This window comes from Python bivittatus, unplaced genomic scaffold (assembly GCF_059951505.1).
Source record: "Python bivittatus isolate LINGU-HERP-01145 unplaced genomic scaffold, Pbiv_v1 ctg000330_np1212, whole genome shotgun sequence".
NCBI lineage: Eukaryota > Metazoa > Chordata > Lepidosauria > Squamata > Pythonidae > Python > Python bivittatus.
Genome location: NW_028277058.1, coordinates 22,715,477 through 22,734,691, shown reverse-complemented (window position 1 = coordinate 22,734,691; position 19,215 = coordinate 22,715,477).

Sequence of the window (19,215 nt, the reverse complement as noted above, 5' to 3'; positions counted from 1 at the left end):
TTCATTACAATGAATGCTCCACCTTGGATTTCTTTCTCCAAGACAGAAGAAATATCTTCCCATAGGCCTTTGGTCATCTGCACAATGACTGAGCCTGAGGTCAGAATATGGAGCTCTTCAGCTCCCCAGCACAGAATAAGGTAAAGAGGCCTCATGTTTACTAAATAAATTTAATTTTAAAAGTGATGGTATACTGGATTAAATCATTTCTTTTTAGTGGTAATATGAAAGGGGGATTATTTACATAAGACATCTCAATCTATGAAAGTTTGAAATTTGTAATACACTTATCTGTGAAGATTGGGGTTTAGGGAAAAATTAAGGAAAAAAAGATGTCTAAAAAACTGCAAGTACAGGATAGTACTCATTTTCAACATACAAATTATTATTCATATGAGTAATCATTCATCACAGTTTGTTAGGGTCAGACTTTGTATGGCTTCACTAAAGTAAAAGAAAAATGTTATTTTATGAAGTTCCAGTGTCATACTTTAGAAAGTGAATGGATATGAAAGGTTGTTTAGTTTCAGCCATTACTTTTCTTGTGGCAAGGATTTTTTAAAAATAGCTACTCATGTAATATATAGTGTCTCTGTGACTGCAATACTTAAGAAATTAGCTGACTTAAACATTGATTCCAAAACAAAACTAGTAACTTGATTTTGCTACCATTTGAATACACTAATTCAGACATCTGTGAGAATTACAACTTATTTTGAAGCAGAACCATATAAATTACTTAACAGTTTTCACAATAAATCCTGCTATTAGTTTACTGTCCATATTTCATAATGTCAATAAAATGATGAAGCATAATATATTGATTTAATTTTCATTGCTAGGTTTATTATTACAAAACACTACAAAACTAAAATAAATCTTTCTTTGGATCAGTGGTATTCAAATGTGAGAAATTACACTGGCATAAAAAATTAATATAACTATTAAGAATTATGAAAAATGTTACTGTGAAAAATAATCAACTCTAATAAACATAATTATTTATAGAAATAATGTGTTTCTTAATATATTACCCTCCACTATATATATGTTGTTCTGGTTTAACATATTGAATATGGATGACTAATGTATTTGTGTTCTGTTTAATACCAAATGTATTTTCAAAGTTTTGTATGCATATCTAAGTCATAGTTGGCCAAAAGGAAGGCAACACTGAAAGTAAGAAGATATCTGGCTCCTGAAAGGAAGAGTAGATAGCAAAAAAAAATTATAAATACAGTGGTTCTGTGCAATGCTCAGCTTTCCTATCTGTCAAATTAAACTGCCACCTCAAGCTAAAATAAGTCCTACCTCTGGCCAGTAAATGTGTGCATGTCCCATATGTATGTATGTGTGTGTGTCTATATGTGTGTCCGCATGTGTAACTATTTATATTTCAAAAAGTGAATTAATGTTTACTAATTAAAGTAAATTGCTTGTAAAATAGGATCCCCTGTTTATAAGGATCTCCCATCTGATGCATTTCTGTCACACAAGTACACATGGCCAGACATTTTCCTTCTAGCAGAAGAAGAAAAAAGCAGGAGGCAAACATGTTGGAAGGAAGGAGTAGCTGTGTTGATAAAAGAAGGCAAAGAAAATTGTGGGGATATGAGCAAAACAGGATGAAGACAAGCTTGGGGGAAGAGGTCAAGGAACAGGAAGGAAATGAAAAAAAGCCATGTTTACCAAAAAAGTTAAACACAAGCAGACAAGCAGCCTCTCCCAAGCAACTGGCTAATCTTTAAAGGCAACCACACTTTTCAGCAGCAATATTCGGAGTCCCGCCTACTCTTGTTTCTCACATTCTTCTAATTTCTTTTACACTTACCAATAACACTGACCTAATCAATTCACTGGTAGTTATACTGTGTATGTGTGGAGGGGGAACATCTCTTCCTATCTGATTAATACATTGCAAGTCTGTCTGTCTGTCTGCCTCTCTCTCTCTCTCTCTCTCGTATATATGTAACTTCTTTGTTGTTATTATCTTTTTGTTTAAGTTATATATTTTTATTCTGGAAAAAGATGTGTTAAAGCAGAACAGGCCTCAAACAGTAGAGGAGTGGGGAGATATGTAAATCAGAGGCATATGCAAGATAATTTGCATAATTGGAAACTATGATGTCTCATTACATCTGAATTGGACCCTCTGAGGATGTAATTTTGTAGTTTTAGCTCTTAATGTTATATTCAAGATCACATTAAGGCCATGGAATAGACATAATGTTACAAGAAAATGTATTTTTCCTTAATGACTGAATCAAACATTTGATCCCTGAATGAAATCTCTGTTGGGTATTTGGGGATCCTAGATGACTCTAAGAGTGCTTGAATGTCCTCCCTAGATACATATAATGAATTATTTTGCGAGTAGTCACATTTGCAAACAGCACTACTTCCCACACAGTCAGCAGGCCAAAGGAGAACAATTTCAAGCCCTTTAGAATATTTTAGCCAACTGTAAAATAAGCTGCTATTACAAAGATAGCTGTTATTTCTGTTACCAAGTATTCAGCCACCTATAATCAGGAACTGACTGAAAAGTTGTGGCAGCTGAAAACAAAACGCTTCAGTATTACGATTAGCCTCCTGGTTATTGAGCTTTCACATTTCTGTTCTTTCAGCTATTTTTATAAAAACAAAATTAGCTAAAACAAACGTGTGATTCTGGAGTCTGCATACGGAGCTCTGTTCTCTCTGAAGCTATTTCTGCCTGGCATCCTAACAGTTGTAACTGAGAGATGGCAAAATGTGTGGTGCGGGAGGAGGGGTAGACGAACCAGGCTAAAGAAGGCAGGCAGAGTCTTGAAGGCAAATAGATGTTTTCCCACTGGCTGGTGTCATGCTGAAAGGAGGCAGCGGGAAAGCCATAGGAGAAAACACAACATTTGATGCTTTGAATCATTGTGAATAATTTGTAGCTCATGTAAAGGTTTCCTTAAAAACTATCCTGGCATATGATGTAAATTCTGACAAGTTCATACTAGTATGTTCAAATGACTCTGGAACTGTTGCCATGACATGCAGCAGTTACGTCATCATTTAAATACGTCAGTTTAAAATAGATCTGGAGGTATGCATATATTAGTAGTATTCATAATTAGCTCCAAAAACAAATCAAAACCATACCCACGTTCTTCACTCATTTAGGGGTTCCAATATGATATGCATTCTACTAACGTTATTATGCAAGCATGTCCTCGTGCATAAATTGATGTATAGTAGTACCAAGTTGACTAACCTATCCTATATGTGTTGCATCAGTATAACATTTTTCTTTCAATTAGTACATTGCAGTTTAAAACTCTCTTGCATAAATTTATTGTTTTTAATTATATTTTTGTGATATAAAAATCATTTTTGTGATTTATTTACAGTCTGTCTGCAACATCAGCATTCTACTGATTCCCTCTGGCAAATATACAACATATTATTTGTTCATAGTGGTTATATTACTGCTGTTAGATCTGTCCATCTCACATTTCCAGTTCCTTATTCATGTGGAATCCTTTGACTCATCCCCTTTCTACATACTAATTAATATCAAAATTTTTCCTCAACTTACAAATCTTAACAAATAGGAAATTGGCTGCCTGATACATTTCAGGAAGATAATGGATTGCATTGACTGGATGAAAAGTTAAGATTTGCCTAGCAGGACAAAATAATGAAAAACAGGTATAAAGCTTGGGGATTTCTAGGGAAATTGTGAAATATCTTGTAAATTCATATATCAAATATCCATATATATATATATATATAAATTCACATTTTACATTCTTATTACAGATTCCATTACAGGTAGTCCTTGTTTATCAACTGCCTTGTTTAGTGACTGCTCAGAGTTTAAAGTTGACAGTTGCAAAAAAAAAGGCTTTGCAACCAATCCTTACATTTACAACCATTGCAGTGTCCCTCTGGTCACATGATCAACACTTAGGTGCTTTGCAGCTGGTGGGTGCTTATGACCATCGCAGTGTCCCATGGTCATGTGATCGCCATTAGTGTGCTTCACAACTAGCTTCCAACAAGTAAAATCAATGGTGAAGCTGGCAGTAAAATCTAGTCACGGTCCCATGATATGTTGCTTAATGACCTGTGGTGATTTGCTTAATGGTGGAAGTGGAAGCAACATAAGTCTGGTGCAGTCACATGATTTTTTTGCTTAGCAATCATGGTGCTTAGCAATGGAGTTGCTGGTCCCAACTGTGGTTGGTAAGCAAGGACTACCTGTACAGTGATCTGCTATTAGGTCTGCTGTCAGGGACTCCTTAGAACAGCAAAAGGCAGAGCGGTTAAGATGTTGGACTACTCTGAAGAGATGACTGTTAGCTGTGGAAAGTCACTAGGTAACTTTGGGTCCTGTCCTATCTTTCAGCTCCACCATTCTCCTAGGGTGGTTATTATGGAGAAAAAATTGGAGATGGGTGTGTTATGCATGACATTTTAAGCTCATGGAGAAAAGGCAGGATATAAATCTAACAAATATTATTTAGAGATGTTTGTATTATAATGCCTGCAAATTGTCTATTACTTTATATTGAGTGTGGGTATTTTGTAAGAAATGATATATATTGCATGCATGCTAGAAAAATTGCCATTTTTAAAGTCCCACTCCTCCCTTTTTCTCTCAGCTTCTTAGTATTTCAGCAATGATTGTCCTAATGTGCAGCAACTTCTTAATTTTATTTACTGAAATGGTGTAGGGGTGCAGAATAGGTCAACAGGACTTTTTTTAGTTAACAAGACCTAAAAGGCCCCTTACAAGTCTGTGGTTTTAAGATGGAGTAATGGTTCTTTATTTGTACCATGAAAAAGCTGAACGACTGATGAACATGACAAAGCTATAAAGATAATAGATGTGCAGAGTATAAACACTGATAGTTTCAGTTAGGAAGAAATATACCTGTTGACAATGTAATATCCTACTTATCTACTCAGAAGTAAGCCACACTGAACTCAATATAATTTACTTCTAGGTGTAGGATAGCAACAACACTTAAATACCTGCTCACCAGAATGCAACATTGCTTTGCCTTTGTCTTCTTCTCTTCTATATAAACCAAATGAATAAATAAGTACATATATACATAAATACATTACAGGAGGAGGGGCAGACTTATGGACCTCAGATGTTCTTGATCTATTACTTGCATCATTTCTAATTTTTGGCCAGGCTGGCTAGGGTGGATAAGAATCAAGCAATGTCTGAATATCTAAAGGCTACAAGTAAAACTGGTGGTTGAGATAAAACATGATAATGTTTTATAGCTGTGTAGAGAGAAACATGATGGAAAGGCCAGTTTGCTTTAATGTTATATTAAACATACATATACCATTATAATATACATCCAGAGTTCCTACATTTCCAGGAAAAACAAGAAAAAACAACAAAGGATCCAGCAGCATTATAAAACAGCCTAGGAACTGCCAAATATCATGATGAATATGAATGATATGAATTCTCCAAATTTATCAAATACCTGGGAATTCTGGGGATTGTAATTCAAACACTTTTGGAGGTTGCAAATGCACTCTTTTGAAAAATAACAGGTCAGGTATGGCGTGCCTTTTCATACTTTAAAGCAGTGTTGTCCAAACCTGGCCACTTTAAGATGAGTGGACTTCAACTCCCAGAATTCCCCAGCCAGCCATGCCGGCTGGGGAATTCTGGGAGTTGAAGTCCACTCATCTTAAAGTGGCCAAGTTTGGACAACACTGCTTTAAACTCTATTTTGTGAAGATGCATCTGAAATGGAACACAGACCATGAAAGTTTACACAGTATAAACTGGCACAGTTAGTTCAATGGAAACTAGATTTCCACTCCAGCCAACTCTGCCCCAGTGCAGTTCCTTGAATAGGTATAATAAACCTCCCTTTGGAAACTTTGGAATAAATTTATTCCCTTCCGGCAGCTGCACTACAACGATGGAGCAGTGGCATTTTCCAATTCACTATGGAGAATAAATGAATAGAACATCAGTACAGGTATTGCTTTTGTAAATCTAAATGCAGGTTTTGGCTATGAGTTCAGCAATGGGGGAGTGTTATTGCCTAAGAAACAATGATAAAGGAGATGGGTATTTTGAGCTAATTCCACAAGCTTGCTGCTTATCAGCGTATCTTCAAGCAAAATGTTAGAACTCATGCATTGGTGCTTGGTGGGAATATTTTCTTTTATGAAAATTCTTGGGAAAGAGTGGTTCAGCATAACTTTTGATATTGATTTGAAAATTGAAAAATTAGCAATAGTGTGCTTATGTGAGAGAAGGATATTGACAGATTAAAAGTAGTAAGAAACATCAAGTGACTGAAGACAGAAATAGACACTATTTTGCTATATAGACACTGTCTTCATAAATAGACAGAAGCAATTTAAAACAGGAGGAAGAAAACCACACACACATCTAAGAGGACAGATAGACTGTCTTTAAGCAGTAATTAATCATATGACAAAAAGGTAAACAGATTCCAGTGCAATAGAAAAGGAATTCTTTGATTCTTATTGCAAGCATGTTGACTGAATTATCAATATTGGAAATAAAAGCGCAAGAAACTTTGTGTAGCCAGTCTCAGATATTCTGAACAAATAATTGAAAAATAGCACACAAAACAAAGTAACAGAGCTTTCTTACTTCAGAGGAACATTGGATGCAATCCATGGAAGTAAATTTTTACCATTATTTGCATCTTCTTGTATCTTCTTTCTAGTACAGCTGTTGGTAATATATTAAAATCTGCTAATGACATCCCATCCTGTATTTTGAAATTTCAATTTGACTTTGTATTTTGCTGCCTGCTGTTTTGTTTGGATGAAGAAATGGCTGTTGTTAAGAAATAAGAGAATTTTAGATTTAGAAGGACATGATCTGAGGTTTGGGTAGCATGGTTACTTATGGTATGATAAAGTCAAAGTAAATGTAGATTCTAAAAATCATTATATTAGGAATAGATACAAACCCAGGCTATGCCCGAAAATACCTTTGTTGGCCTCAGCTCAAGAAGCATTTTATAGAAAAGAAACAGCGAGGAAAGACAAATAGTTAACATATAAAGATTTGCTAGCACAGGAAAATGGGGAGCTTAACATGAAACCAAGAGAACAATTGACTGCAGTGGGATTTAGTTTTCAATGGTTTTCATATGTACAATTATGAGAAAGATTTAATATAGATAAAAAGTACTAGGAATAGAATGTGATAAAACAGAATTTGAAAATGAATTATGTACAAATGATGAACATGTGATTGCTAAAATGTATAAACTTTTGTTGAGATTTGAAATGGAGGAAGAACATGTCAAAGAATGTATGGTAAAATGGGCCAAGAATTTTGGTTATAATATTCAAATGGATCAAAGGGAAAGAATGTGGTTATACAGCCTAAAACTCACATTGACTTATAATTTAAAAGAAAACATTTTAAAAATGATGTACTGTTGGTATATGAGACCAGAGAAATTGTCTAAGACATAGTAATGTACTTCTAATCACTGGTGGAAATGTGAAAAACATGAAGGCACATTTTATCATGCATGGTGGACTTGTGAAAAAGTGAAAAGATGCTGGATACAAAGACATATGGCGATGTAGAGAATTTTAAAAATTAATATTCAGATGAAACTGGAATGTTTCTTATTAAGACCAATGAACACTCAAGTAGAAAAGGCTCATGGATGATTGGTTTTATATATGGCAACTGCAATGAGGTCATTCTGTGCTCAAAGATGGAAGACTACAGAAACACCAATAATGGAGGAAAGGATTGTGAAGATGGTTGAGTGTGCAGAAATGGCTGAATTGACTTGTTTGATCAAGGAGGAAACTACAATTACTTTTATAAAAGGCTGGAAACCCTTTATAGACTTTTTGCTGAAAATGGATAAAAATGAACTGGTGATTTCAGGATTTATTGATTCAAAAGGTTTGTGTATGGGAAGAAGGGAACTATGATAGCAATATGGGAGGGTGGAGATGGTAACTGCTATGTTTGTAAAAGCTGCAAAGAAAACTGGAAGTCGCTTCTTTAGATATCGTTCTTTTTCTTGCTTTTTTTGGTTATTCTTCAGTTTTTCTTTTACCCTTTATAATCTTTTTCCTTTTCTATTTCTTCTTCTCTGTTTCTGTAGTTTTTAAAATCTTGATAAAATCTTCTTTTAATAAAAATTATTTTAAAAAATTCAATTTGACTTAAATATCTAGCTGAACTGGAATGAATAGGCTGCCATATGAATTTGTACTTCTTGCCCTTCTATACTGAAAGTTCTCTGCTTTAGCTCTGACTTGGTCTGATCATATCGTGAATATCTGCAGTGGTATAACTTTTGCATAATATATCCTCTCTGTTTAGTAGTAAAATTATATGCTAGAACTGAGGAAATAAAAGCAGCAGGAAAAAAAAAGAAGAAAATTTTAACCCATAATTTAAAATATCTATCTACCACACAGTTTCTAATCAGATTATGCTTGCTTCTTGACCCAGAACCATATTTGGGACACACGGGGCTTATTGGCCAATTCAGTGAATTGGTTGGGTATCAAGCTTTTTATGGTGAAGATGTATTATATTTGAGGGGTTATGACACATAGAATTTGGATTTGCCCAATGTTTGTTCCATTTTGGTCTAATACTCACATTAACAAGGTTTGGGGAATTAACATAAGGTATAAAATATTCATTAGATATTGAATTATATATCCCAAACTTGGAATTTATCCATTTATGAAGAACTTTGGACTTAGTGAGCTTGGAGTGCAGCTAAAAATATATTTCTGAATTTTTGAAAAGAAACCACTACTCCAGGCCTAAAATTTTAGACTGAAGAAATGTATTTACTCTCAGCTTTCTAACTGGCACTTTATGCTACAATGGCAAGGGCGATCAGCCTGATTCCATGTGGGCAAACTTTTACTCCTCTTTTAAAAATTGAGTATGTCTCTTTTTCTTTTTCTTTTTTTCTTTTCTCTTTCTTTCTTCTTTCTCTCTCTCTCTCTCTCTCTCTCTATCTTTGTGTGGATTATTTTGTTGATTTGTTTTCTTTTCTACTCTTTGTTTGGGATATCTCTTTTTATCTATTATATCTTCCTGTAGTTTTTGGATTGTTATTTTTTTGTATATTATAGCAATAAAAATTATAAACATTCTTATTTGATCACCTTGCACAAGGTTATTTTTTTAACTGAAGAGAGAAATTAGCAGCCAAATCTGTTCTAAGAGCAATAACTGGGGCTCAGTGGCCATTTAAGACCTTCTTTTTTAGAATAAAGGAGAAAAATCTATCAGGGTCTTGTTCTTAATTCAGACTCTGTAGAAATATATTTGCAGATGCCCATCATTTGCCAATGAGTCATCCTCCACTGGCAGCTATTTAATCAGAATCCTGATTCAGACATAATTTCCCACTGCATCCAATACAGTTAAACTTCACTGCACCAGAGCAGCATATTTGGTTTTATTGTGGAATTATCCCAAAATAATACAGAAAAATTAAAATAATAAATGAAGCTGTGTAGATTTGAAAAACAACCAGCTTTAATGAGAATCTTTCTGAGTCTGGCAATCCATCATCATGTTTTATTTATATATAATGTATGCTTCATCATTAGGCTCTCTTTCAGATGTTGCAAGGGAGAACAGTGGATTGTACATATGCCAATATCTCCAGACTGTGCAGCTGCTTCTGTTTTCAATATCTACAGATTTAACGTTGACAGATTTTAGTTTCATCTTTTTTTTCCTAGCCCTTATACTCAAATGTTTCTTCCTTCAGACAATCAGTTTAATTGTAATGATACAAAACTATTTCTGAAGAGTTATCTGGCTTGTCAGCAACTGTGATTGGGTCTTCCCATTCCGTGGAGGAAAGACTGACAGGTATAAGAGGGAAGATTTATAAAGCATTTTCTTTTTTTAAAAAAAACAGTTGTTACCATATAAATGCAGGCAACATATAACAGGGTATCAAATTATATCAAAACAGATTAATTCAGGCTATATACTGCTCTACCTTATGTTCCAGTTATGGACTTTTTTGAAATGCCCTGGCAACAGTGAAACAGAAACGTAGATGCATGAAAAGAATAATAGAAGAAAGAATAATAGAAGATGCAAGAGGAAGAACTGAAAAAATCCCCCTCCCACAGCCCAGACGTTAGCAACAACAAAGAAAAACTATACCTAGTCACAATAAATCCCAGAAAGGAAGAAAAAATATATAAATACATGCAAATAATTTAGGAAACATTCCTGATTCATAACCAGAATTGATAGGGAAGCAAACATCCAATAGCTTTTCCATAATCTATATCAGGAATGCAAACACAATTCCCAAACAGTGTTGGTTTTTATATTTAGGATTGAATGCTTCAGGCTTAAGTGCAAGAGACTTGGTTGAAGATAGTTTTGTTTGTTTTTTCTGTAATCCTCTGGTGTCACTGCTGGTTGTAAGAACTTATAGGAGGAATATCTACAAGCAACCTGAATTGGTGATAAGTGGCTTGGTTGGCCTATTCAGTTGATCAGTGTAAGGAAAATGTGTTCACCAGCTACAATGATTCTGGCAATGAGTTATATAATGAAGACCCTGGCTTTTCCAGTTGCTCTCTAGCCTAAACTCTTTCTCAAAGAACTGAGCAGGCAGAATATAGTAACTTCCCCATTATCAACTGGGTTCAGATTACTACAACTGACCAGGGATGGCTACTTACACCATAAATTGGGGGGGGGGGTATATTGGGTTAAAACTGCATCTTCCTAGCACCACATTTGATGGGCTTTAGGTATTCATATAACACATTGACCCCATCCCTGAATAAATTAAGAATGTCATCCCATGTGAGCACAGCCTAGATAACATAAAAGAAACTCAGATATCTTTATAGCAGTGCTCTTAATGATTCATGAGAAAGCACTCATGTCAGAGCAGCCACATGACATATTGTCTTAGCACCAAGACCTGCTGTAACAGAGAGGGCATTGCTGAATTTATTTCAGGTCACTGGAACCTAAATTTAAACTATATTTTCTCAGAATGTTGTCTCATATTTTTCCCATCATACTGACCCTTCTCATATTTCTCAAATGAAGTTAATCTACTGGAATAATGAAGATGAACAGTTATTAAGAGCTCTGTTTTAGAAATAGTTCCATTTAATATTTTCATCATTCATCATTTACAGAGTTATCAAAAAGTTATACTGCATTTTTAAGAGCAATCCAACAATATCAAATACTGTATAATACCAGAAAAACTAGAAAAATCTTTATGGCCATTTTTTAGGTAGGCAACACCAGCTGATTTGAAAGGGAGGACAGTGTTTGACTAATCCTTTTATTGTAATCTTTATTCCTGTGTAACAAGTTCAAGTGTGGCATGTTATCAGTTGAAGGAAGTTGTTGGTAACCTAGCAACAATATATAGCAGAAAATTCTTGGAATATATTAGACTTTGTAAATGAAGCAACATATTTGGGGGGATGTTTCTGTATGTATGCATTTGAATTGGAGGGTGAAAAAAATATGGCTTTCCAATATCACTACGTAGAATGTGCAAATGGAGAAGGATGCCTAGATGACATACGTAAATGATGGATTTCAACTTACCTTTGCCAGATTAGTAGAAATGGTAGAGTTGTGGTCAAAGAACATAAACAAGAACTCAGAGAGAATGATCACAGATGAGAGGAATCAGAAATTCCAAATAATAGCTATGCCCAATGTTTTGGACCAAAAGCCTCTCTTGCTTTTCGAATGTCGTCTAAAGAGCCATCCTCCTCACAGGGGCAGGGATATGACCAACATTCAGTTTGATATGATCATTCTGCACATATTTAATATTATTACATATTTCACAATTTAAACAACACAGTTTGGGCAGCAAGTTTGGGAGGGATTCTGTGGCTGTTTGCTGACAGGTTTCTGGGCTGTGCAGAACTGAACAAAACAGCCAGTTGGCTGGTTGGAGAGTTGTAGGATCCCAGAAATGGCTTAGCACAGATTCCTGTCTCTTCTCATAAATGGTCTTTGTAAGCACCCTCATTTTTCAGTACATCTTTCTAATTTTTTAGGTAAAAAATTCTACTAAGAAAGCTACAATTGATGTTATTATTCTTTCCCTTTCACATAAACATGAACACATCTATAATGTGTACAGCTACATCCTGCACTATAAATCTTTACATTGCTATAATGTATTAGCACTCTTTTTCTCCAATATAATAGTTCTTTCACATGTATCCTTACTCTCTGTATTTATGGAAACTACAAATGTTTTCCTAAAAGATTTAACCAGAGCATACAATTAGTGTACAAAAGCTGACATACTCGTTGTGTTAGCCTCTTATCAGAAATAAGTGTTCTATATCTTTAATACTGAATGTGAAAGAACTGACTCTAGCTAATAAGGAAACAAAGCCCCTTTATCAGTTTATTGCTCAAAAAGAAAAAAAAAATAGGGCATGAAGAAACACAATGAAAAGCTCAAAAACCTCTGTCCCTTCCATTGTCTCCAACATCTTCACAAAGCCAGATTCACTTGTGAGATAACCAGTTGATACAAAACTCTGTGTTCTAGGTTCACAACATCCTGGTATTCCAGAATATTATTTTTCTTTTCTTGGAATGCACCAAACTAGCTATTCCTTTCATTGGTCATCATTTTCCTGCATACTGGTTAATTGGGGGTTGTTTCATATTCACTAATTACATTAGGAGACCCTATTAAAAATAAAAATAATGAGCAAGTGGTTCCAAATGACTGCAAAGATCCCTGCTGAAAAGCATAGCTGCTTTGAAGATTCGCCTAAAGATCATCAGCTGTTAGAGAGGGGCTGTTTGCTTGCCAGATACATAAGCAGGTCTTCCATTACTTTTTTTCCCTTCCCCTATCATTACCTCTTACCCTACCCCATCCTCAGATGTCAGTACTTTTACTCTATCTCCATATTTTCTTCTTTTTAGTTGTTTTCGTGGGAAATAATACAGGGAGGGGTGTGTTTGTGTGTGCGTGTGTGTCTGTATGTGCAGATGGTTTCCCTGTGTGTGAGGGAAAGTTGGATGGTTGCAGACAGTATCAATTTATATTTAGTTTATTTTACAGGCAGTGACTTTATCTATTCAAGTGATGTAAACAAACAATTTTATCCTGGTTCTGTCCTTTTTTTGAGTGTGGCTGCTGCCACTGATATACAGACACATATTTGCACATACGGACACAAGTGTGTCACACGTACACCTTTATTGAGCAAGGATTTTTCTTGGTGTATATATAATGATCCTCCCAAAAGAAGAGTGTGTGTGTGTGTGTGTGTGTGTGTGTGTGTAAAACATATAGCCAGTTAACTGGCAAATGAGACAAGGCAGGCAAAATTAAGAGAGAAATATGAACAGCAGGGAAGAATTCATAGTAGCTACATGTCTACGTTAAAAGGCACAGAACTTTCCAGAGCCACTGGATGGAATAGTGTGGGTAATTAGCATGAACAGTCCCAATGGGGATGGCCTTTGGTTGTTCCAGCTTTTATCTTTTATGCACACAGTGGCAGCAGAATAGAGATAGAAAGTGGGATGCAGGGATCCCTCTGTTTTTAGGTGCCATCAAAGGAACAATTTGCTGGACAGGGACAGTACTGAGCTTTTCTACGGCCAACACAGTTAGTGCTGGGTTGCTTGGACTTCATCTTTGCCTACTCAAAGTAACTAGTAACTGCAGTTTTGAAGTAACAATAAAGCTTTGTTTTGTTTTGTTTAATTTACAAAGTAAAGGACAAAAATCTGTTCATCTTACATAATAGACAATCCTTCCCTATGTGAAAATTAATTCTGCCTTATCTTTAATACCTCCAAAGATAATTATAAGGACAATTTTAATACCTCTACACCAAAAACACATGCTTTGGCTCAGATGTCATTTAAATGTATGAATAAATCATGAAGACAGCTGTCTCACCCAATTTAGAAGCTTAGGTTTCATTGACAAGTAGCAATCTGCAGGAGCTGTTGCTTGAATGAATTATTATTTTATTTTTTTGGCCATCTTTTAAGCAACTCGATGCTTCTGAATCATAACTCCCAGTAGCAGAAGTCAGTAATGCTAATGGTGAGAGATTCTGAAAGCTGTAATTCATCAGCATTTGGAGGCCCACAGGTGCTCCAGTGATATTTTAAAGGAAGTTCACATGGTGTCCTTCAGCATTTTGTTCAATATCGTTAATATGTTAATTCTGCCTTGTTACTGATGAAAAATCACCCCCCCCCCACTATTTCTACATATAGTCCAGTACAATAACATGTTCGGTCCTGAGCAAATAATGGAACAGTGCTTAAATAAACTTTCTGAATTTTACAGCCCGTAACATACAAGTATTTCTGGAGTAAACTGTTCAAAAGAATATTTTGCCTTCTATATAAAATTACCATTATATAGATATACTGATAATGATTTTAGCAATGCTACCCCTAAAAATATGGGCTGCACATATGAATTACATTAGCTTATTTATAGCTTCAAAGGTCGTACAAGCAAAACATCAAAACAGGAGAGAGGAACTTTTTGAAACCATTTCATTTTGAGGACACCAGAAAAGATACAATGTGATTAAGCCAACATGAGCAAATAGGCAGAATTATATTTTATGACATGAAGGGAAAAGCAGGGATGTTTCAAGCAATCACAGCCTGTTGAAAGAAGATGGTTGCCATGGGAAAGAAGGAAAGGAAATGGTGATTGGATAGCTGGCCTTAATATGTGCAGCTTGGAGGCGTGAAAAGGTTACAGGCCTCACAAAATAAGCAATAAAAGAGATAGTGGTAAGCAACAGAGACCCTGCAGGTGTCAGAGGAAAAGGCTTTGAACCTTGTTTCTTACCAACTGTCTTTCTATTGATGCCTCACCTACTGATTCAAGCAGAGCAGAGCCTAAAGGTATCTTATGAATAGATGCGAAATAAATATGCCAGGCATTTCTTTGAGTTTATATAGAATACAGAGTCTCTTACACCATCAAAGGGATGAGAAGAGCTGTTTGCATGACATGCTTATCCATGCTGAACTTAGATGGCTTACTCCATCCCATTTTCTGGGTACATATGACCCACTGACCCACAAACTAATCACATGGACTGGGTTGATACATGAAGCTAGGCTAAAATGTGACTGTCCATTGAATAATTCAGTGTGTCATTTAAACCTTGCCACACATTCAATTTGAAAATTCATATAAAACCTTGGAAAGAGGCATCCAAGCAATTGTGCAAATTTGGGAAAGCTGCATAGAAATAGAGTATTTTTATTATTATTTTTTTGAAATAATTTTTATTAATAGGTTTTACATAGATAATAAGAAATACATTCAAGGAAAGAAAAAATATAAGTGTGAAAAAGAGAAAAAGAAAAGAGGAAAAAAGCAGAAAAGAAGATAAAAAGAAGAAAATAAAAAGAAAGCATGAAAAAAAATGGCTTCCGATATCTCTCTTGGCAGTTTTACATACAGTTTTAATCAAACAGCTTTCTCCAATTTCATCATAATACCCTTCTTTCCATAACCTATTCTTTCTAATAATCAAAACCGTAAATCACAAAATCATTTTTTTTTCTCACGCAGAAGTCCATAAGGGGTTTTCAGTCATTGATGAATGACAGTAATGACCTTTCTCTAGCCAAAGAAGTCAATTTGTCCATCTCAGCAAGTTCTGTCAATTTTACCAACCATTCCTTTATGGTGGATAAGACCAAATCTTTCCATCTTTGCGCATGTAGTAATCTCATGGCAGTAATCATATATTGAAATAATCTTCTATGGCTCATTTCTAATTGTATATCCATCAATCCTAAAAGGAAGAGTTCTGGCTTCAACTGAATACTACTTTTTAAAATTCTCTGTATTAATGTATGTATTCGAATTCAAATTTTTTTGGCTTTTTTACATGTCCACCAAGCATGATAAAATGTCCCTTCATGTTGTTCACATTTCCAACATACATTTGAAATGCCGTTATACATTCTAGATAATTTCCCTGGTGTCATATACCGACAATACATCATTTTATAAAAAAAATTCTTTAAGATCATAACATAATGTAAATTTCAACCCTTTTAACCACATATTTTCCTATTGATTCATCTGTATGTTATAACCAAAATTCTTAACCCACTTTATCATACATTCTTTAACCTATTCTTCCTCTGTTTCAGATTTCAAGAGAAGTTTATACATTTTAGCAATTACATGTTCATCATTGGTATGCACATTCTGTCTTGTTTTTCGTTTCATGCCATAAGTCTTTTTATCCATTTTAAATCTTTCTGGTACCTGTAAATGGGAAAACCATTGACAACTCTATCCTTCTGCCATTAGTTGCTCTCTTCATTTAATTATATATTCCCCTTGATTATTTTCTAAATGGTACATTAACCATTTGTCTTTGTCTGCAGTTTCTCTTCTATAGAATGCTTCTTGTGCCGAGATCCACAGAGGCGTTTTCAGGCATAACCTGGGTTTATATCTATTCCATATTCTCAATATGGCAGATCTAACAAAATGATTTTTAAAGTCCACATTAACTTTATCATACCATAAGTATCTGTGCCATCCAAACCTCAGGCTGTGGTCTTCTAACTCTAAAAGTTTCTTGTTTCTCAGCAACACCCATTCTTTCATCCAGACCAAACAACAAGGTGCAAAATCCAGTTTCAAATCTGGTAAACCCAATCCTCCTCTTTCCTTTGCATCTTATAACACTTTAAATTTAACTCGTGGTTTTTTCCCTTGCCATAAAAATTTAGATATAACTTTTTGACATTGCTTGAATGGTACTTCAGTTGTTAAAACAGGTATTGTCTGAAACAAAAACATCCTTCTAGGCAAAACATTCACTTTTCTCACAGAAATTTTCCCAACAGTGACAATTTTAATTTCTCCCATCTTAACATGTCCATCTTAATTTCATTCCATGTCTTAACATAATTATTTTGAAATAACATACAATTCATATTCATCATAATACCCAAATATTTTACTTTTTTCTCAATCTTAAAACCAGTTTTCTCCATCAGTTCTATTTGATCTTCTATTTTAATATTTTTGTTAACATATTTGTTTATGAATCTTAAAACTTGCTGGCATACCGAAGTCCTTTAATTTTCCCATTAACAATAAATCTGGTGTAATGCCCTTATCTGTAAGTTGTTCTAATGAACCTCTCCTTCCTTCTCCTCTTTTTGCTGCTTTTCTTGTGGCTGCCATTATGAGAAAGTGAAAGCATGTCAATTACTAAGATGAAAGTAAAAGGCAGGCTTCTTTTTCTTCTCCTGTTTTGCTTTTCTCTGTCTTTAACACTTTAGTCCCAATTAGCACACCATAGTTGCATTCACACAGTCTGGCTCATATTACCCTTATCTTCTTATTTTGTAAACTCCACCAATTACAATGGTACCTCGGGATACGAACACCTCTACTAACGAACTTTTCAGGTTACGACCAGCTCCGGCGGCAAAAATTTACCTTGATGTGCGAACTCTGCCTTGGGGTACGGTCATTTTTCTGCCCTGACACGTGGTCCGTGGCCATTTCCCCACCCCTGACACGTGGTCCGTGGCCATTTTCCCGCCCCGCCACGTGGCGCCCGGCCGTTATCCCACCCCTGACGCATGGTCCGCAGACGCCAGAACGGATTAACGGTAATTACATTGAACCTTATGGGAAAATTTGCTTCGGGGTGCGACCAAATTCGGAGGGCAGAACGGATTAACCGGATTTACATTGAACCCTATGGGGAAATTTGCATCGGGTTACGACCAACTCGGGATACGCCCAGAGTCACGGAACGGATTAAGTTCGTATCCCGAGGTACCACTGTATCTACTTTCCTTAATAAAAAACAATCAACATTCCCACAAAGTACGGTCTGTTTGTCAGATTAATTTTATTATTTTCAGAGGCATTTTTGTCAGAAAAAAAAATCTTCTGTTTTCTTAAATTACTGTCCCCTTTATCAGCTTAAAACTTTCTTAAATCACAATCTTGTTAAGCTCTTTGCTTTTAAATGAAAATTCTTTAAGATATTTTTTTCCTCTTGTTAATCCCCCCCCCCAAAAAACCCCCAAACCTCACTGAGTGTTTTTGTTCTTTCCTGCCATTTGGAATATCTCTCTTAAATTGTAAATTAATTGTATCCAAAAGTGTTTAAGGAAGTGAGGTTTTTGTGGGTCATATGTCCATAAAGGCTACACAGTGGTTTTGGGTATACTGGTATTCCCTCGGCTCCCAAGCCACTCAACTCATGATCAACCATAAGAAACTCAGTTCCTGTGGTTTCCTTGTGAGAAGCAGCTACCCAGAGTGCAAGGGGCAATCCCTTGATCTCTCCTTTTCCAGATAGAATTTTGTCAGCCAGAACCTGCTGCCTGGCCACCGATTTCCCCATGGTGCTGTCTCCGCTTCTGGAGATGCTCGCAGGAATGTCTAACGTCATCATAAGTTCTCACCCAGAAGCCCAGAAACAGAGACTTTTTTTTTAAGTGCTTTTGTTTCTAAAAGTATACACACTTTACTTATTTTTCAAAAATTATATGGCTGCCCATATTATGTAAAAGAACCCTAGCTTGACAATCAAGTACACAAATAATAATAAAAAAATACAACCAAATTAAACCTCTTATGTAACATCAGGTGCCATAATGCTCCATCTCACGAACACAGATGCTGGGATCATCTCTCATCTTGGCCTAATGCCTGATGGAAAAGCTAGGTCTTAATAGCCTTTTGGAAGGCAAGGAGGGTAAGGGCCCTCTGTATCTTGGATGGAGGCTATTTCATAGGGTAGGTGCCAGTACAGAAAAGGTTTGCTTCCAGGTCCCATCAAATGGCAACATTTAATAGAGGTGACTTCAAGTACCCCTACTCTATCTGGTAGGTTGGGTAGATATCTTTGGAATAGGCAGTCTCTGAAATAGCCTGGCTTCTTGTAAGCAAGGCTTCAAAAGTGATAACCAGCATCTTGAACTGCATCTGGAAAGAAACTGGGCACTGAGAACTGCATGCACTATTGAATTCTGGACTGCCTGATGTTTCTGGATGATCGTCACGGAAACTCGATGTACAGCACATTACAGTAGACTGAATAGAAAGTGACTTAGGCATGGATGACCATAAGCAAGGCCTCACAGTCTAGGAATGAGCACAACTGACCCCCTTGCCATGGCTGCCACCTACTCCT